Source organism: Hylobates moloch, unplaced genomic scaffold (assembly GCF_009828535.3).
Source record: "Hylobates moloch isolate HMO894 unplaced genomic scaffold, HMol_V3 SCAFFOLD_2, whole genome shotgun sequence".
In the NCBI taxonomy this organism is placed as follows: domain Eukaryota; kingdom Metazoa; phylum Chordata; class Mammalia; order Primates; family Hylobatidae; genus Hylobates; species Hylobates moloch.
Genome location: NW_026652277.1, coordinates 146,065,830 through 146,088,394, shown reverse-complemented (window position 1 = coordinate 146,088,394; position 22,565 = coordinate 146,065,830). Strand labels below are relative to the sequence as shown.

The 22,565-nt window shown below is 36.9% G+C and overlaps 1 protein-coding gene and 1 pseudogene across 9 annotated transcripts in view; both read left to right on the top strand.

Annotated features, from left to right (window-relative positions):
* The window catches only part of PTPRK (protein tyrosine phosphatase receptor type K), a 557,269-nt gene that overhangs the window by 65,201 nt on the left and 469,503 nt on the right, over nt 1-22,565 (top strand). The window lies entirely within an intron of this gene.
* Nucleotides 14,365-16,013, top strand: LOC131382881 (large ribosomal subunit protein eL21-like; annotated as a pseudogene).

Sequence of the window (22,565 nt, the reverse complement as noted above, 5' to 3'; positions counted from 1 at the left end):
TATTAAAAGGGGAGCTTCTTTCCAAATTCAGAGAATATCTTACTGTAGCCCCTAAGTGGGAATGGTAGTTTTCTACCTGCAGTATACCTGCTTTCAAGGTCCAGAAAGCAGAGAATTAACATGAACTAAGAAGAAAATGAGTGTATTTAATGATAAGAATTTATAATGAGATTTCAAATCAGCAAATATACCCATTTCGGATCTATTTAATTTTTTTTCTGTGCAACTTAATAGCATTGCAGTAAAAACTTGCTGATTTAGATGACTTGTGGGCAACACCTGTTTGAATTAACTGAAAGTCTGAATCACGTAATAATTTTATATAAAATAAGTTTTATTATTTTTCTGATATATAATTAACATCATTTAGGAGCTAGAAAAACTAAGCTTCTGAGTTACTTAGAATAGTTTGTTTTATATGCTATTAATTGCCTTTTAAAATATTTAATATTTTCTACTTAGAGACTGACTCTTTGCAAAAGGCTTTTATATACAGCCCTACATTTAATCCCCACAGGAATCCTTATTTTTCAGATTAGTCAATTTGGAGTAAAAGGAGAACCGTAAAATAATTTCTTTAGGACCAGATGGCTGGTTACGTAATTCTGTATGAAGTTAATATAGCTTTCAAAAAGTAAAGCAAAATAGCTGAGTAAACTTATCATGAGCAGACCCACATTACAAGAAATATTCAAGGATTTCCTTCAGGCAGAAGGTAAATGATACCAGGTGAAAGTATGGATCTACACAAAAGAATAGTGCTGAGATACCTATATTAGTAAATATAACATTTTTTATTAGGTATATCTCTTTAAAGGATAATTAGTGACTCCTGACAGGTATGGGGTTCCTTCCAGAAAATGCTCTGGAGTTAGACAATAATGATGGTTGTAAATCCACTAAAGTCCACTGCATTGTACATTTGAAAATGATGAATTTTATGGTATGTAAATCATATTGCAATACAAATAAATAACAAATGTTTTTAAATAAGGTATTGATAAAGCAAAAAGATGGCTGGTTAGCATTATCCTGGCCTAAAGCCTGTGTATTTGAGATGTTTCATTATTACATCACAAATCTTTGCTATTTAGATAACTCTTTTTAAATTATCATCAAAGTTTGCCTAGCAGCATCTGAACTGTCTTGGTCTGCTCAGGCTGCTATAACAGAATACCAGAGGCTGGGTAGCTGATCAACAAAAGAAATGTATTTCTCACAGTTCTGGAGGCTGGGAGATCCAAAGTCAAGGTGCCAGTAGATTTGGTGTCTGGTGAGGGCCCTTTTTGTGGTTCATAGAAGCTGTCTTCTGGCTATGTCCTCACTTGGCTGAAGGGGCAAGGGACAGAGGTCTCTTAAAACTAAAGGTTTTGCCCTTCATTGAAGACCATTGCTGTTGCTTTATTCCATTAAGGGCTGCAAAATGGGGATTTTCTTATTATATATCCATATATTATTGTGTTTTGTGTCTTGTTTTTCCTTATCCTAGAGTATCTGGAATTATGTTCTATGGAAGAACTTTGCTTTACCTGCCAGGGCTATTTGATTACCTGGAACCACAGTTTATAATGGCAAGGTGGAACAATTTTCTTCCTTATGTATCAGTTTTCAGCATACTAAGTTGGTGCCCTGCATGCATCATAGTTTTCAGTTTCTCCATGTGATTCTTACATGCAGCTTGGGTAGAGTAGCACCAATATAGAGCTTGGATACATCCCAAATTCCAAAGTTTTATTACTTATTATAAAAGCACATTTACAAGGTGGCTATTTTGTTTTTGCCACACTATATATCCTCTTGCCAAACTTTATCAGAGTATATGGATTTCTTTCGAAGCATTTCTATAGGAGTGTTTTTGGAGGTGCTTCCTTAAATTTGTTCATCTACAAACTAAGGTAAATGAATTGTAGAAGAAACACTCCAAAGGCAACCAAAAATAATGTTAACATTTCTTCAGGATTTATTTTGTGCCAAGCTTTGAGCTTGGCCCTTTACAATCGTTAGCTTATTTACCCTCGTAACACCTCATGAGGTAGGTAATCTAATTCCTAAGGCAACACAAGCTAAAATTTATCTACTTGTCCAAAGTTATGGGTCCAGCAAAGGGTTGGGCTGGAGCTAAGGGGTGCAGATGTCGGGAGATCCAGAGCCTATGCAGTTGAGTCCCAATTCTCTGCTCTTCTCAGAGTAGGATATTTCACGTCTCATCCCATCCCCCCTGTAGATTTGTCTATTTCCATTCAGAAATGGAATGACTGTTTGTAATATTCAGATTCTGCCATAGGAAAATGGAAATATATACAGTTGTCTACAGTAGTGGTATTTTGATTAGACCAATATAGCTAGCATTTTCAAAGTGGTTATAAGGTGATTGACACAATGTTATTTACGTACCTTCATGATAGCATTTAATCACTAAATCTGCAGGTCAGCTGTTATTAACTCTGAGGAAATAGGCTTAAGGAAATTGAGTGCTCAATGTGACACAGTGAAGTTGGAACCAAAGTTCCTCTGACTATGTAGATCTTTATTCTTAATCACATTATGCTGACTAGGCAGAGGAAGAGTTAATAGGAATTAAGAGTGGTTGGAGAGTAGCCATTTCCGGAAGCCAATTTAAGGTTGTTTTCCATCCAAAACAGGAGACCTATATAGCAATAACATCACAAATTTTATAGAATATGGCCCCTATTAATTACCTCAATATGAAAATATGGTCATATATCTATAGTGTGCTTGTTTTCATTTTTCAGTTCCTCCCTGGTGTTGGACAGTGAAGGAATAAGGTATTGACTAATCATGATCAGTTTGGAATTTTGCTGTGATTTTTCAATAGGTGTTGCTCATTATTTGGAAATGAGCACTCAATTAAAGAGCTTGTTGTGTCTTGCATGGTTTGCCTCATTATACTTGTGGGATGTGAATTTAAGAAAAGTAAGCTTGGATTATTTTCCCCAGCGATTGAAGCTTAGGTTGTATAGGTATATAATTTTACTGTATCAAAATATTTGATTATTGAAAGCTTATAAAGAGAATGTAATGCATCCCTAAAAGCCTGTTTGGAAGTGAAGACACAGTCAACAACCAGCAACTTATTAACTGGGGAAAAAGTACCAAATGCTCTTGTGTATATTTTAAGTGAAAAGAAGAGAGGACTCGGATGACCATGTTTAGTTAAGGGGAAGGATGACCTGTTATATGCGAGTTGGGAAATACAGAGAAAGTGAAAGGGGACCAAAATGAAAACACATGAAATAAGATAAGCAGAGATGAAAGGTGGCACTAGAACTGTAAGAAGCATTTGAACAAGTAGAACAGTGCTGGAGACTGTAGGAGAGGGCCCAAGCTGCCACGTGGCCTGTCCTCAAATAGTTCTAGAATGACTAGCATATCTTTTTACAAAACTATAAGCAACTTGAGGGCAAAAATAAAGTATATTTATCTTGCATCCTGAAGAATAAACATGGTGCTTGGCATTTGGTAGGTTTTCTTTATGTGTATATATGAAAAGCATAGTTTCATCTTATTAGAGGATTGTGGTAAAAATTCTATTGAAAACCATGCTATAATATAGATAGCTAGACCTAGTTCGGTGGTTTCCAAACTTTTTAGTCCAAGTACCCATTTATGCTCCTAAAATTATTACTGACAGTCTAAAATAACGTATGTTTATGTGGATTATGTCTATCAATATTTACTGTATAAGAAATTAAAACCGAGAGATTAGAAAACCAATAATTAAAAACCCATTACATGTTAGTATAAAATGTATTTTTGCAGGAAATAAACCCCTACATTTCCAAAATAAACAACAAACAAAAAAAAGTTACCAAGGCTTTTTTTAAACATATTTTGCAAATCTTCAGTTTCTAGCTTATTAGAAGATTAAATTTTTGTACCTCCTTTACATTCAATCTCATAATATTTTGTTTTGTTTGAATGTATTAAAAAAAACTCACCCCACACAGATATGTGGTTGGAAACAGGAGGTGTGTTTTATAGACTTTTCACATAATTGTTTATATCCTTCTTTGATACTATACCAAAAGTCTGCAGATTATAGTTTCTTAAGAGTTTGAATCAGAATCTAAAACTTTATCAGTGAGCAATTTGTACTCTGTTTTGTTAAAATACATTGGTGTGTTTTGTAGTTTGGGTGGATCTTTTACCTATGCATGATTTAGTAACATCATGTATTGGTCAATTGGAAAATATCAAGTCGCTAAGTTATTTAGATGTTCCCCACGTTGGCATATTTCATTATGTATCAAACAATCAGATTTTTAATATCAAAGTATTTTAAGAGTTGGAAAGCTGTCAAGCTCAGGATGGTGGATTAAATTTTTTAGTATACCGTTTTGGCTTAAGAGCTCAAATTTTGTCATTGGCAACAGACATTGTCAGTTATTTTTCTTGAGGTGACAGGCTTACTCCTTTTCTCATTTTAAATGTTGGTCATGACCACTTGGGAAGAGTTTGTCTTCAGTGAATCAGTCAAGTAAAAATGGCGTTTCATGAAAAGAGTGGCTAGTTCAGCTCGTGTCTCAGTCTCATAAGTGCTTTCCTTGAGATAACCAACCCATCTTATTTTGATATGCAACAGAAATGCTTTATGTATATTTTCCTTCAACATACAGAATATTAAAATGACATGCTCAACAATTGTGATTTTAAAAATTAATTTTACATGTTTATCGAAGATATTGTCAAGTGAAACTGCATTCTATTTACTATGATTGCATGTCAGTGAAGAGTAAAATGACTGCCAGTAAAATTTATTGCCCCTGCCTTGGTTCTTGCTAAAGGAATCAACAGTTTTACCAACCAAGAGTTTCATTGCACCATCAGTGGAAAACGTAAGTAATGCCTTAATATGACATGGAAATAGTTTTGACCTCACAGACCCCAGGAGGGCCCTGAAAAACACTCACTTTGAGTATCGTTGGTTTGGGGCAGGGAAGGTTATTGTGTACGATAAAGCAATTATACTTATATGTAAAAGTTCTTTTGGTATATATTTCTAAGAGGAGAATTTCTTCCATGCATTAGAACAAGTGGTTTTGTTTAATTGGTTCATTAACAGCTTGGATAAATTAAATTGCTATTACAGAGAAGAAGATAATTTGTTTTTAATTTTCAAATAAATTGAGTATAATAATGCTTCACAGTGAATTTCTTAATAGTGATCTTGCTCATTGTCATAACTGTGTGCACATCCTTAGACACAAATATGGTTTAAGCAGGTGGCATACTTTTCTCCACTGTCCAAGTATTAATATCATTTCTCTGCTTATACAGTTTTTTCTTTTCTTTTTTTTTTTTGTTGAGATGCAGTCTTGCTTTGTCACCCAGGCTGGAGTGAAATGGCATGATCTCAGCTCACTGCAACCTCCGCCCCCGCCCCCCACCTGGGTTCAAGTGATTCTGGTGCCTCAGCCTCCCGAATAGCTGAAATAACAGGCGTGTGCCATTATGCCTGGCAATTTTTTTTTTTTTTGCATTTTTATTAAAGACGGGGCTTCACCATGTTGGCCAGGCTGGTCTCAAACTCCTGGCCTCGAGTAATTCTTCTGCCTCGGCCTCCCAAAGTGCTGGAATTACAGGCATGAGCCACCACACCCAACCAGCTTGTAGAGTTCTCTGTCTGATTTTTGTACTACTATAGTTTTATCTCACAAAGTAAGCATATGGGCAAAAATAGCCTAAGTGTGAATGTGTTAGACTTTTCAGTTACTAAGTTAACATAGCACCTAATTCACATGCAAGTATTATATATTTATTCCTACCCTTGGTTAATAGTCAATTAAAAAAATTGCACCTTAGGAAAAAAAATCATTGTTTTTACCTGGAGAGCAGAGATGAGATTATTTTATTAGAATTTCTTCTAGGATTTTCTACTGTTTTTTCTCCTTCATTTTTTTATCCAGGTTTCCCTTCTGGAGAAAAAAGCAACATTTAAGAATGAGGTAGAGCCCTGAAAAAAAGTGTCCTTCTAGGTGTGTTAAGAATGGTTATAGAGGTTGATATCAGATACCATGAGTGAGCAAAATAGTAAATTCTCATAAAATAATACATGAGTATAGGTATTGAGCTCTTTTAAATAATATCAGGTGATACAGATGAAGGAAGAAAATGTTAAAAGGGTTTTAAATAAGTCTGTTTTTCAATGGTGTACAGTATGAGATTTGTGAAGCCCTTTCCAGATGCATGTGTTTTTGCTATGTTTAAAAAATCACTTGAGTGCAAACATTTAAACACATTTTATAGAACTGGCGGGTCGGGCACGGTGGCTCATGCCTGTAATCCCAGCACTTTGGGAGGCTGAGGTGGGTGGATCACAAGGTCAGGAGTTTGAGACCAGCCTGACCAACATGGTGAAACCCCCGCATCTACTTGGAGGGGGGGGGAAATTAGCCAGGCGTGGTGGTGGGTGCCTGTAGTCCCAGCTACTCAGGAGGCTGAGGCAGGAGAATTGCTTGAACTCAAGAGGCGGAGGTTGCAATGAGCCGAGATCACGCCATTGCACTCCAGCCTGGGTGACAAAGCGAGACTCCATCTCAAAAAAACAAAAACAAAAACAGACAAACAAACAAAACTGGCATGGCATTGGACAGTAACACATAAGAAGCTGATGTCATCTTTGCCACTTAGAGAAGGCAAAATATCTTGTTAGATAACCCCTCTTAAATGCTCTGCTTGGCTAGTACTTTTTGTGCTTGGTCAGTGTTTAGAGCTTAAGTTGTAAATGGTATTCATAATTTCTTGTCTGTGTCTCATCCCAAACAGATTAGAAAATCTTTGATACCCGTTGGTAAGGAGCTAGCATCTTATTAATACAAAGCCTTGTGCATAAATTATTTCCAGTAATTATTTAGTGCCTAATGTGGCATGCTTTGTGCTGAGTGCTGAGGATAAAAGAGGAATAAGGTAAGATCTTTATAGTTTAGCAGAGGAGGATGTGAGTGGGCAGAAAAATGTTATGAGTTCTATAATAGGAATATGTATAGGGGAACTTGGTTACAGCTCAGCTTAATTGAGAGAGGGTGTGAAATGGAAAGACCAAACATTCTTTGCAGAACAGCTAAACAGTTAGAATTATATACTCAGATGAGTTAATAATTATAAATAGCCATCATTTATTATCTCTCCAGAACTCCAGAACCAAGGTTATAAAAAAATGAATAGTTCTTTATTTAGATCAGAAGCATTTGTGAAGTATCTATAGCATCTGTAACATGGCAGGCCCTAAGGACGCTGGCATGAATAGTGGGCCATCATCTACTGGGAGAGTCAGTATAGCGTGTACATGCGTTAGAGGTGAAATGCATAAAGGGGCATCCAACATGGCTGGTGGCTGGCCATGTGAACAAGACATTTGTGTTTGCCACAGCATAAAGAAGGATATTTCTGAGTCATGGAGTGTTTTATTATGTTTATTTGGCCCCAATGTTTCCAAATAAAAAGAGACCTTTGCTTTTGTGCTACAGGCATTTCTTATCTTTAGGAGGCATGGGCCGGGCGCGGTGGCTCACACCTGTAATCCCAGCACTTTGGGAGGTCAAGGCAGGCGGATCACAAGGTGAGGAGTTCGAGACCAGCCTGACCAATATGGTGAAACCCCATCCCTACTAAAAATACAAAAATTAGCTGGGCTTGGTGGCACACGCGTGTAGTCCCAGCTACTCAGGAGGCTGAGGCAGGAGAATTGCTTGAACCCGGTAGGCGGAGGTTACAGTGAGCCAAGATCACGCCATTGCACTCCAGCCTGGGTGACAGAGTGAGACTCCATCTAAAAAAAACAAAAAAGGCATGGTTTTGAATCTGCACACTCAAAAATGGCCACAGCTTTCCCGCTACTTTAAGCACTCATAATAGATTAAGCATGGGTTAGATCTCACCACTCATTAGTTATTGGGTCTGACCACTAATTATTTAGTGGATCTCTAGATCAGTTATGTAACATCTCTAAATCTTACTTTCTTCTACTGTAAGTTCGAGATAAAAAAAAGGAGCCAACTCCTAGTGGTTTTGTGAGCATTTAATGAGATGATCTATGTAAAGTGCTCAGCATGGTGCCTGACATATGGTGGAGACTTGTTATATGTTAGCTATTATTATTTTCTCTTAAAGTACTTTAATAAACTGCATATAATTTAATCCTCAAAATAACTCCAAAATAGGATTTTTCTTATTTCACAGGTCAGGTAGAAATCTTGACATTCTGGCAGGGCTCTTCACTACCAACCAAGATAACAGCTTGCTTATTCAAACCAGTAGCTGCTTTTAGTGTTGGTAATGATTTCATAGAGAGTGATGCTATCTTTTTTTCATTAAAGTGGGATGATAAACATTTTCTTACCCCCTCACCATGTGCAAAGCACTGTGCTAAGTATTTTAGAAATAGGAAACTTGAAACTGGGATCATCCTTGTCCTTAAGAAGCTTACACTTTATTATGATAAATAAGATAAAAATTTAAGTAACTATGCAGTAGAATATACTGTATAGTTTTGAAAAGAAAAAGTATTACTTAACTTTGTCTTATTTAAGCTTTAGATATTCTGAGGGGTAAAAAATACAAGATTGCAGTTGTTAGAAAAGCTGTTTTGAGCATTTTTCCCCTACTGTTTTCCTTAGTTTTATTTGCAAGCTGGAGCAGGTATTAAAGATGAAGTGTTTGGTGGGAGCGGTAGCCCAGAGCGCTTGAAGCATTGCTAATTTCAAACCTTGTAATTTAGTTAAATTGAAACATAACTGCATTTAGATGAATGGGCTGCTAGTTTTCCTTCCCAAAGCAAACATGCCAACCTCTCATTACTTCTTGTCTGTGCTACGGCTTCTGTGCTATTCAGATCTGCTCGTTTACACATAATTGACATGTAACAGTGTCACAGACTTTTTATTTTGCAGAAAGAATTTTTAAAAAATTAGGAATGCTTTCCATAGCATGCCGTATCAATTATTCTACATTTTGAAATGAGAATGAGAGAGTGATCCAGAAACTTGGTGTTTCTGTGGAAAGTGGTTTGTACAGTACTTGGCTCATGCTTTTACAGACCTGGGAGTAAGTGACACAGTAGGTCTGATTACAAATACAGTTTATCTTCATTTGGAATCCATGACTTCTATTAAATTTAATTACTTCCCCCGTGGCTTCTATTAAATTTAATTAATTCCCCCTGCAGCTGGCATGGTAGAGGTGCTGCTGCTAAATGAAGGTGATTGCTAATTGAGGGAGTTTTCTGAAAGAGGTTTTACCCCTTCTCTTGTTTATCTGGAAATCGCTTATCCAGCCAGACATCTCAGAACATTAGTGAGAAGTGCAGGTTGCAAAGTCATAGGTGAGTTCATCACCATTACTTAGAGAATGGTAGATTTTTTTTTTCTTTTTCTCTTGGATCTGATTCTGCAGTTAACGTTCCTTTTGGTGGGAGGCCAGTGTAGGATTCTAAGTGAAAAACACTGGCCCAGTCTTAACCTATACAAGATGGAACATGTGAGGCCTATATACATGGAATTTTCTATCAACCCTATTGAGGTTAATTGTTGTTCAGTTTCAAAAACAAAAGAAAACAGGCGAAAGAATTCAGCATCGTGAGCAGTTTGTTACCCATCCAATAGTCATTATTTGGTGGACTCTACCAATGACAGTAAGCAGTCTTATTGTTAATATGGTTTATCTTGTCATACAGCTATAATGATAATGTAAATATCACTATACATTCCTAAGGCAAAACAAGAAAACTCAAAACATTTTAAAAAATCAAATATATAATTGCCATTGCTTTGCTTCTAAAAGTTGGTCAAATATTAGGAAGAAAAATGTATACTGTAATTAGAACTACATGCATTTAATTCATTTTTATTCTCATCCTTTCATATATATATATACTTTATATAAATTACCCAGTCTCAGGGAAGTTCTTTAGAGCAGTGTGAAAAGGGACTAATACAGTAGATGATGCCCGAAGCTGAAAAGTCACGAAGCAGCTATATAAGCATATTATACAAATATACTTCATATGTAAGTGTATATATACTTTCATATATATAAAAGAAAGGATGAGAATAAATACTATTATATATGTTTTATATATATAAATTATATATATATATATATATATATATATAAAATAGTAGAGATGGGGTCTTGCTATTTTGCCCAGCTGGTCTCCAACTCCTGGGCTCAAGCTTTCCTCCCACCAAAGTGCTGGGATTACGGGCATGAGCTACCGCACCTGGCCCTTTTATTCTATAATAGAAAGGAGCTCTCATTTTTTTGAGCATCAGTGTGTGCCAGAAATTATATATATACTCTACACACATACTTTATATGTAAGTATATTTATGGTATTGTATATAAATGTGGAGTATATGTACATTAATTTTCCTAGCAGTCCAATGAATTATTTTATACATGAAGAGTTGAGACTCGAATTCTTATCTTTTCCATCAATAATTTCAGCTGCTCATATAAATGGCGTGTGAAAATCCTGGCTTTGGAGGAAGATCTATTGTTCTTTGAATGGACAGTAAATACTCTTTTGGCAACAAGCTCCTTAGGAAACTACTTCCATTTTCTTCATAATTTCATTTCTGTTTTTTCTTCTACTTTTCTGGACATTTTGCTTGGCTCAACCTGGGAAATCATTATCTCTTACTTACCATCTATAAACTCATTCATTACTCTAAATTCGTTACTCCAGTCCTGACCTCTCTTTGAGCCTGTTAAAGAAAACCAGAGCTGGACGGTAGTTAAAGCAACAAAAAACAGATTTTATTCAGGAACTATTGTAATAGAGGGAAAGAGGGCTCAGCATATAACTGGGCTTACTTCTGAATACAGCATGGACAAGTGGGGATTTATAGCCACAGAAGCAGGGTTGGGGGTCAGTGAATGGAAAATTACTAAGAGGAAATCTCAGAGGAAAAAGGGGATTCTGGTTAGACAGACCCAACAGGATTCTTGCTAAAGGCAAGCCAGGGTGATGAGATATATCACCTGGGGATGGGAATCGGGGGAATGAGGAATTAGATCAGATATATAATAGGTTAGAGGATTCTCACTAAACTGATAGATAAACAGGATTTTGCTAACATTGGGCTATTCAGATCTGGCATACTTGGGGCCTATTTGAGAAATGGGCTTAGAAGAGCCTGAATAAATTCTGGTCTAGGAAGGCCAGGAGTGCTGGCTCACGCCTGTAATCCCAGCACTTTGGGAGGCCGAGGCAGGTGGATCACAAGGTCAGGAGTTCAAGAACAGCCTGGCCAATATGGTGAAACCCTGTCTCTACAAAAAGTACTAAAATCAGCTGGGTGTGGTGGCATGTGCCTGTAGTCCCAGCTACTCGTGAGTCTGAGTCAGGAGAATTGCTTGAACCTGGGAGGCGGAGGTTGCAGTGAGCCAAGACTGTGCCATTGCACTCCAGCTTGGGCAACAGAGTGAGACTCCATCTCAAAAACCAAAGAAAAAAAAAAATCTGGTCTAGGAGAGTGTCTCTGTCAAGCCCTAGAATCTTTCACTCTTTCCATATCTCTATTTGCTTATTTCCCAGGCATAGCAAACTGAAATCATTACATTCCTGTACAAATCTGTATTTTCTTCCTCCAGCCTTCCCTACTAGCTTTGACTCAGTTAGTGATTAATATCAGAAACCTGGGAGTCATAATTCCTTCCCTCTCTCTGCCTCACCTTCAAGTATTAAGCTCTATTTAGTTTAATAACAGATCTTTCTACTTTATTGCATTTCACCCCAACCTCACTGTTTTGGTCTATGCCACTTGGATGACTATACTTGCTCCCTAATCTAGTGTTCCCTCAAATCCAGGCTCCAGACAACTTGTACCTTTGGATTATAATTATGATAATTTTACTTTTCTTCTCCCAGTTCGTTTCTCCTCCTCTTTCCCCTTTCCTCTCTTCTTTCCTCCTCTATTTTTTAGTCTCCGCATCCCTTATTCCCTCCTTCTTTTCTTCTTCTTAATTCACTTCCTCACCCCTCTTCCCTCATCTCCTTCTTACCTCTCCCTCCTCCAGGTAGCTTGCAGATAGAATCATAAAGATGTGTGTTTCAGTAATCTGTGGTGTGGTGCTTATTACTGATTTAGACTGAGCATATTTAAAGATGGTGTACTGATAACCATGTGAGATTCCAAGAAAATTCTGTTTTTCAGAATGACCTCAATGTTCCTGTCTGCTACCATTTTAAATAATTAATCTTATTGTTTTTGGTATTTTTTTGTTGTGAAGTGTACTATGTTATCTTGTTATTTTAACTTGATTCGTCAGCTTTGTTTTAAGATGGTAACCAGTTACTAAAGTTCTGAACTTTACAGTTCTGATAAAAGTACACATATGTTTGCGCTTCACCAATGCTATACAAATTCAGATTCCTTTTACAATAAATCCTAGTTTTTCTTCTCAATTAGTCATTAAGTTTCCTGATTATTCTTTAACTGATACTATATTAATGTACTGGCTATGTTAATTAGAGCCATGAAGATGCAGGGGTCCATCGGTGAATGAATTAGACTTTTTGCCTTAACCCTTTATATGCCTCTGACTATCCTCAGTTGTTCTGCTCAGGATATAGTAGAGGCTGAATAGTACAGATTGTACTACCATTTTTGCACAAGTTTAGTTTGAAGATACTTTTCATTATGTATGAGGACGCACTTTTATTCTTTGGAAGCTCACCACTGTGTGGGAGAAACGAGATAGGTGTTTGGTAGAGTACAAGTATACAGGGCCAGAAATAATTAGGTATATTTTATGGGCACTGGTGGCCAGTTTCCTATGTAGGAGGGCTTATGGGTGGCCATATAGTTGTAGGTGGGAGGGCTGTGGACTTGTTTAGAAGCTGCATTTGATAACATGCAAATGTTTACCTATTTGAAAAATAGTTTACTTGAGGTGAGTATGGGGTCTAGGAGGAGGTTAGATGTTGGACTACAGATCCCTAGTCAATGCTGATCCCACCACCATTGAAGGAAAAGAAGGTGGACGGAGATAAAATGATGAAAGAGGGAGCTGCAAAAGGAGGTAGGCAATGTATTGAAAAATGAGGTGACTGTGGTCCCAAGGCTAGAAGGATTTAACCTGACAGAGTGGAGGGAATTCAGGGAGGAAAGTCTACCTGCTTTACTTCATTCCAGAACTATCTTTTGCATATTTAAACTTTAAATTTTGTAAAGAACATTGTGAAGTATTTTGAAGACATGTCTAGCAGTATTCATCTTCACTTGTCTTTTTTGATATTTATTCAAATATGGAGTTAACACTTGAGATCTGACTTTTGATGACTCCTAGATCGGTCTGAGTTTGGAAGTCAGAGATCTCTGGAGATTTAGTTTTGCTTGTTATTTACATGTTGGGCTTATAGCTACTGAGTGTTGGTGTCCACTGTGGTCTCTTCTGAACCATTTTTCTAAGCTTTCTTTTCTGATGGCTTCTCTTTAGAATGATAGTACAGACCATTTGTGCTTTGGTAATCTTTTGTTATTACTGCAGTAGTGACCAAAACCAGCTGTCTAGCTCTCTTTCATGTGTAAACCATTCTGTATATATCGTCTTAAATTACTAATCTTGTGGTTGACTCTTAGAAGTGAATCCCTCTTGTGAATCCTTGTTTGTGGACTGTGTTATACTTTTGTTAGTTTTATGGAAGAGAGATCTGACTCCCAAGCTTATGTATATTAGCCTTTTTCTACACTATCTAGAGGAGCGACTAGCTGGGCAAGAATGAAAGGCCTTAATGTAAGGCCTAGGGGAGAGGCGACTTGAGGGCGGGCTCTGGTCCTTGACATGAAAACCAATGCTGTTTGCCAATTGTTTTAATTTTCTAATCTTTTTTTTTTTTGATTAATAAAAGAGCACTTCAAAGACATTTAGACAAGGCTAAACTATCTCTTTGTTGCTTGCTTTTGCCCAGTAGAATGTTCTCCCCACAACTGCCGGAAGTTTCCATTTCACTTCATGTTTTTTCAAATAGCACCATTTACAGACTAATTTGGGTGATTAAGTCTCCTTAGAAAACATGGAATGCTTTTCAGAGGTTTAAGTGGCTACCCCAAATTCATAGTGTTGGTAAGATATGAACCATTTACAGAAAAGGAAATATAAACCTTTAAGCAGATTTTTAAAATGAGGGTCAATAATCCTTATAACAAAGAAATGCAAATTAAAATGATAAGAAATGTCATTTTTTTTCACCTCTAAGATTGTCAAATATCCAGAAATTTGATGTGGCCCTATATTAGCATAGGTTTTGGAGACAGCAATTCTTATATGCTGTTGTTTGGTGTGTAAGTTGGAACACACAACGTAGGGGGTAATTTAGCAGCATCCATCAAATACAGATGGGTGTATCTAACAACACCTTCCCTGAGAATTTATTCAAAATATCTACGTACGCCTTTCGGCCGGAATCGCCATCTTCCAGTAATTCACCAAAATGACAAACACAAAGGGAAAGAGGAGAGGCACCTGATATATGTTCTCTAGGCCTTTTAGAAAACATGGAGTTGTTCCTTTGGCCACGTATATGCGAATCTATAGGAAAGGTGATATTGTAGACATCAAGGGAATGGGTACTGTTCAAAAAGGAATGCCCACAAGTGTTACCATGGCAAAACTGGAAGAGTCTACAATGTTACCCAGCATGCTGTTGGCATTGTTGTAAACAAACAAGTTAAGGGCAAGATTCTTGCCAAGAGAATTAATGTGCATATTGAGCACATTAAGCACTCTAAGAGCCGAGATAGCTTCCTGAAATGCATGAAGGAAAATGATCAGAAAAAGAAAGAAGCCAAAGAGAAAGGTACCTGGGTTCAACTAAAGCGCCAGCCTGCTCCACCCAGAGAAGCACACTTTGTGAGAACCAATGGGAAGGAGCCTGAGCTGCTGGAACCTATTCCCTATGAATTCATGGCATAATAGGTGTTAAAAAAAAAAAAAAAAAAAAAAAAAAGGACCTCTGGGCTGTAAAAAAAACCAAAAACCAAAAAACAAAAAACAAAAAACAAAATGTCTATGTACAAGATGTTCATTGTGGTTTTTTTTTTAATAGCAAAAGTTGAAAAGCCACCAAATGTCCATCATCATGGAACTACCTAAACCAATTGTAGTCCATTTATACAGTTGAATACTCTTCAGCTGTTAAAAAAATTAAAATAATGAGGCAGTTCTTTCTTTATATACTGATATGGAAAGGTCAAGGCATTTTATTAAAGATAAAATTAAAGGTGTCTGACAGCACATATAGTATACTACCTTCTATTAAGAAGGAGAGAAATGACATATATTTCTTCTTGCTTGTATACATACATACATGCATACAGATATACATAGAAATTAAGGATGGATTCACAAGATACTAATGGCAGCACTTACTTGCAGAATGGGAAAGTTTCACAATATTGCATTTAGTATGTTAAAACAATTTTTTGAAACATACAAATATATTTTTAAAATTACATTTAAAAATCATACTTTAGCATGAGTTAATTACGTTGTTTCCTTTCCAACACTCATCTGAAATCAGGGGGAAAGAGTTTTGATTGAGAAACAAAGAGGATCTAAGCAATTGCATAGCATTGAATCTTTAGGTGAGGCAAGCTCTCATCCATAACCTACCATGAAAACAGTTTGGAACCCTTGAAAGATAAGAAATTAAGTAGCAGGAGCTTTGCAAGAAAATGGAGGTGAAAGGATGCCAAAGGCTAATTTATACCACAGTTGTCTCTGGGTAAATATGGGGATTTCTTCCAGAACCCCCTTGCCTATACCAAAATCCATGTATACTCAAGTCCTACAGTCGGCCCCATGAAATTCACATGTATGAACAGTTGGCCCTCTGGATATGCAGGTTTTGAGTCTCACAAATACTGTATTTTCTCTCTGGTTTGGTTGAAAAAACATCTACATATTTGGACCTGTGCAGTTCCAGCTCTGTTGTTCAAGGCTCAGTGGTACTTTGAATATTTTCTACAGGCAGCTAACTCAAAGAAAAGGAAAAGATAGGGTGGGATATTCTTCTTTCTTGTCTATTCTTCTGCTTCTAGTATGAGTCAGAATGTAAATCACAATCAGAATGTGAATGTAAAGTAGTAGCTTGGAATTAGCACATGGTTGAGGTCCATTACAGACCAAATATATTTAATTGTCTACTCTGGGAACCATTCAGATGTTTAGAAGTCTATCTATCTATTTGCAACTGCATTTTCACTTTCAGCAGATGAATTCTCAAACTTTCGGAAGACTAATTAGGGACAGCATATAATTATCCTCAAGGTCACAGATTGTCATTCTTTGTAATCGGTAGGCTTTACTCCTTGGTGTTTGGACTGTTTTCGTGATACTTTCTCTTTACCCCAAAGCACAGGTTTTTGAATTCTTAAACCATAGCAGAAATCATGAATAAAGCATTTTGAAGGAGATTCTATTATCTGAAACCTACTGTAATTTTTTCATGCTTGAATTAGTTCTATGTACTAAGGATTATTGTTTCAAATTACATTAAGGGAATAGTTTCCCATTTTTCTTAATGAATTATTTTATTAAAAAATATATTGGCCAGACTCTGTTTTTGTTTGTTTGTTTGTTTGTTTGTTTGTTTTGAGACAGAGTCTCACTCTGTCGCCCAGGCTGGAGTGCAGTGGCGCAATCTCGGCTCACTGCAAGCTCCGCCTCCTGGGTTCACCCATTCTCCTGCCTCAGCCTCTCGGAGTAGCTGGGACTACAGGCGCCCGCCACCACGCCCGGCTAATTTTTTTGTATTTTTAGTAGAGACGGGGTTTCACCGTGGTCTCGATCTCCTGACCTCGTGATCCGCCCGCCTCGGCCTCCCAAAGTGCTGGGATTACAAGCGTGAGCCACAGCACCCGGCCAGACTCTGTTCTTGACTGGAGATTCAATGGTGAATCAAAATTTCTGCACTCATTGTGTTATTTGTAGTCTTTTTGGATACAGGTGTTATCTACTGTGCTCATTCATATCCCCCTACCCCACCAGTTTAGTAATTTCATTGTAAAATATGTGAAGCAGGAAGGGGAAGGGAAAATGCATAACTGTTCAATCAATTTTGCTCCTAAATGTTTGATTCCCATCTAATAAAGAACTTATGACCGTTTAGTGGAATCCTGATCTTCTAAGAAATTTTTCTGTTTTTTTAAAAACAATTCTTTGATCAATCCAAAGTACTTTCTAAGCAAATTTCAGTGTTTCCCTGGTATTATTCCACCGTTTAACGGAAAGAACGTAAGTTTGGAGTTCTGATTGGAATACTGATCCATCACCAAATAATTATATGGTCTTTTTTTTTTTCTCTAAACTTCTGTTTCAATGGGAAAGCAAAACTACTTCCCAGAGTTGATGCAACTATTGGAAGTATCTTTTGTGTACCAGAAATCCTAGGAACTCTCTGTAAATGCTGACCATTATTTGGTGATTAATTCAGAAGCAGCTGATCAGTAAGAGCTTAAGTAGTGGTACTGTATTCGGCAGTGTGTTCAGGTTTCAGTCTTGCAGCCTGAACTCCTTTGTCTTTAGGCTTTTCTCAGCCTAACTTGGCACCTGAGGCAGCCCTAGTTCACTGTTTGTATCTTTTTGTAAGTTGATAGTCCATTGCATCTGAGGTGCATAACAGCTCTTTGATTCGATCCCCAAATCAAAAGAGGTAAGATGAAGGCAGATGAAGAGAGCTAGAAGTAGTTAGTTGGACAGAAGTAGAGAGATGAATGCTGACTGGCTCTTCTCTTCTCCATTTCCTGCCTGTGGCAAGCAGCCAGCTGTTTCCTTAATTCAAAATTCTGTGTGCCCTGGCAGTGATAGAGTAGATTCTTCTTACAGAATTCCCTGCTGGCGATTGCCATTTCAAAGAAGAAACTTACAGTAGAATTATTATGGTTTAGAGTGTTACTGCTCTTGTGACCAAGAGTGCCGAACCCCAGGGAAAGTAACCCAGCAGATTTGACTTTTTCCCACCTTTATTCAAGATGGAGTCACTCTGGTTAGGACGCCTCTGATGGTAGGAATACTTAACCATCATAAATTAAGAACACAAGATTTCCCTCTTAAACAATTTCTAAGTGCACCATACAGTATCGTTAACTATAGGCACACCATTGTACAGCAGATCTCTGGGCCTTATTCATCCTGTGTAACTGAGGCTTTATACCCATTGAACAGCAACTCTTGTTTCCCCTTCTCTTCAGACCCTGGCAGTCACCATTCTATTTTCTGTTGCTATGAGTTTGACTAATTTAGGTAACTCAAAGCAAAATCATATCAGTCACAGAAGGACAAATACTGCCTGGGTTTTAATCCCTTTCCTATCTGGTGATCTTGGCAAGTTACCTGGTACTCTGTGCCTTTGTTTCCTATAAAATGGGAGGCTAAAATAAAATAATGCATGTGAAGTTCTCAGCATATCATTTTATTAAAAAAAAATCACTCAACAGTGATTGTTAGCTCTTATTATTTAGCTGCCACTGCACCTTTTTATTTAAGTCCCATAAATAATCTCAATTGATGAAATTAGTGTCAGTATATACTCAAAGCATGGAAAAGAAAAGTTGTTTTAGAGAAAGTAGCTTTACACCAATTTCTAAAGTAAGCGACAATGTCAAAAGTTGTCTTTAGAAACTATATGTGTCTGAATATTCCTCCTCCACAAAACTTTCAAATCTGATTTTCTTTAAGCTCCAGTAGGTGAAATATATTGTAAAAGTTTCCTTCAGTTGGATTATTTTACTTGTTAGTATAGTTTTAATTGCTAGTATGGTTAATTTATTATTTTCCAATCTTAATACAAATATTTAAAACTGTAATTTAAAATGAAATTTAAACTATCTACCAGTCTTTTGGGAACTATCTTGAGATTTTAAAACAGTGCTTTGGAAAAATGTTGGTTGAGACCCAAAGAGCAACAAATTATCTTTTTGGATTGAAAAAAGGGATTGATTTTTTTCATCTCTTTTGTTGCTTTACCTGGGACTCTCACAAACTTTTAAGAGGTAAAATTGTTGCTATATATGTATATATATATATATATTTTTCCTCTTTCTCATTTTGGCCAGTTGACTGAATAATTTGGTCAATTGGTTGACTTATTTAATTAAACTACATCCTGTTTTAATGCCAAAATGTTTATTTCCAGTATGGTTTATTTGAGAACTCGTTTTTTATTAAAACACTTTTGATGACTAGAAAGCACACGACAACTTACTTTCATTGTAATTTTTGAGTTGGGGCTTTTCTGAAATTTTTTGTCCAGCTTCACCCAGGGGCCAAGCTGTTATAGTCATGCCTTGCTCTCCCGCCCTTTATTCATCATATCTTTGTGACTGGTCCCTTAAGAGAAGTCTCTAACAGTTCTTTGGGTTAGCATTTCTCTTTCAAGTAACAGATAAGGAACTGCTTTAAAACCATACACCAGAAGATAGAAAACTATCACTTTCTTCTCCTTTCTTCAGCTGACCCACATTTTTCTGTGTGACTCTTGGTCTTTGCCCAGCCTCTTCCTTGGTGCTGTAGTAAATTCAAATGTAAATCACTGGCTAGTTATGTTGAGATGAATTCCATATCAATAAAAAAGTTTATTTTTTAAATTAAAAAATTAATTCCACATTATATATGTCATCCTCAAAAGACCCACTAGTTTAGGGGAAGCTGTTTAATTACACATTCATTTGACTTACAATTTTAGACCTTGTCAGGATGTCCATTGCAAACTAAGATTTTGAAAATTATAAAGTTTGAAATTGTTTTAAAAAATTGTAGAACCTATTTGGGAGCATATCCAACATAGCATTTTCTTGATTTTTGTTATAAAGAGAGCACACTGGGGAGGCTCACATATGAGGAATATTTAAGCCTGCCTGCCTGCCTGCCTGCCTGCCTGCCTGCCTGCCTGCCTGCCTGCCTGCCTGCCTGCCTTCCTTCCTTCCTTCCTTCCTTCCTTCCTTCCTTCCTTCCTTCCTTCTTTCCTTCCTTCCATCCTGCCTTCCTTTTCTGCCTGCCTACCTGCCTGCCTGCAACCTTGACCTCCCGGGCTCAAGTGATCCTCCTCCCTCAGCCTCCTGAGTAGTGGGGACTACACGTATGTACTGCCATGCTCAACTTTTTTTTTTTTTCTTATTTTTTTGTAGAGACAGGTTCTTGCTATTTTGCCAAGGCTGGTGTTGAACTCCTGGCCTCAAGTGATCCTCCCACCTTGGCCTTTCAAAGTGCTGGCATAAGCCACTGTACCCAGCTAAATTCCTTTCCTGAAGTGAAATGACTCTATTTATTCAAGTTTATTCTGGAATGGACCAGCATAAAAAAGATTCCAGTACTTTAATTTGGATGCTTAGTTTTTTTTAACTAATTACATTTATTGAGTTATTTGAGTGCCGGACACACTCCACATTTGTGGTCTCATTTAACACTTCGACAATAATATATGAGGTGAATTCTATGACTGAGTCGTATAGTGAGTAGGTAAACTGAAATTTCAGGAGGGTAAGCAGTTTGTTCCAAGTCATATGGCTATTTAGTGTTGAGATCTGCTCTGCTATTGTTCACAGCTATATTCAATTGTCCCAGGTGTTGTGTATCTTTCCAAAAACATTGAAAGGGAGGTTCAGAAGTATTCAGTTATTTGTATTATGAGTCATTTTGAAACTGAGTAGAAAGACTCATTTAGGAAAGTTCCATATGCCTTCTTGTCTGTCTATGGCTGGTTTGCTCAGGAGAAAAGTCCACAATTATACAATTGTACTCAGAGGTCATGTTATTTGTATATCTACCTGCCTCATCAGAGAGGTTGTGAATTGTCCCAGAGACAAGATAATCTTTTTGTTTCCATTCACCTGGGCTATTTTGGAGGCTAGTTTGTCATCTTCCTGCAGGAGTAATTTTATCCATGTAGTTCCTAGACTGTTCTCTAAATGGAATCAAGATGGGTTTGTCAGCCACCGTTGCCTATTGATGGTTAAAGCCTAAAGGATAAAGTATCTTATCTCGTATTAGCCTAAGAAATCTCTGACTTGGGATTTGGGGTGATTTAATACAAAATCATTCAAAGATTTCTTTCTGTCTTTTCTTTATGGCTTTTGGACTGTGTACCTATGACTTTCTCTGCTGTGCTCAAGTATCTTCTTAGTATCTATAAGTAAAAGTTACTTATAAATGTCTGTTAAAAAAAAAAAAAAAAAAACTCTTAGAGGCTGTTCATGGTAGCTCACCCCTGTAATCCCAGTACTTTGGGAGGCCGAGGCAGGAGGATTGGTTGAGCTCAGGGGTTCAAGACCAGCCTGGGCAACATGGCAAAACCCCGTCTCTATCAAAAACACAAAAATTAACCGGGTGTGATGGTGTGCACCTGTGATCCCAGCTACTTGGGTGGCTGAGGTGGGAGGATCACTTGAGCCTGGGAGGCAGAGGTTGCCATGATCTGAAATCTGAGATTGCGCCACTGCAGTCTAGCCTGGGTGACAGAGCAAAACCCTGCCTCAAAAACAAAAAAACAAACAAACAAAACACAAAAAACCTATTAGAAATGCCCTGGAATAAAAAGAATGAAATCCTGTCATTTGCAACAGCAGGGATGGACGTGGAGTTCACTATGGTAAGTGAAATATGCCAGGCACAGAAAGACAATATCACATGTTCTCATTCACATGGAGGAGTTTCAAAAGTTGATCTCATGGAATTAGAGAGTAGAATGATAATTACTAGAGGCTGGGAAGGATGTGTGTGGGTTGGGGGGTGGAGAGCGGGGATGAAGAGAGGTTGGTTGATGGGTACAAACATACAGTTAGATAGAAGGAATACGTTCTCATGTTTGATAGCACAGTAGGGTGACTATAGTTAACAACAATATATTGTATATTTCAAAATAGGTAGAAGATTTGAAATCTTCCTAGCACAAATAAATGATAAATATTTGAGTACATATCCTAAATACTTTGATTTGATCAATACATATTGTATACATGTATCTAAATATCACATGTACCACATAAATATGTACAAACCTTATGTAACTACAAATAGTTAAAGGAAATACGATGGAAATTGAATAATAAAGAATAAAGGATAAAATATTTAAAATAATATTAAAATCAGGGTAAAATAAACTATAGCTGCAAAATCATAAGACAGTTAAATGAATATACCTGGATTAAGGAAATAAAATTTAAAATAACAAAAATACTGAATAAAAATTAATAATAAAAATGTAAAAATAAAGTTGAATAAACTACATTGAGTTAGGGTGTGTGTGTGTGTGTATTTGTGAACACAACATACCTATATGGTAGGGGTAACATTGGTTTACATTCATTTTGTACTTCATACCTGTATTCAAAAGACTCAGCTGAGCCCTTTGTGAGGATATTTTGACTTTGAAAATCTGGAATTGATGACTCACTTAAAATAGTTTTATCTTGGGACTGAAACAGAGACATAGGCATATTTTTGTATGATTCATATCAGAGCTGATAATCTTAATGGTTTGTAAAGGGCCTAAATGATTCTAGAGTTTTATATAAAGCATGTTAAATTATCAAGGCTCATTACTA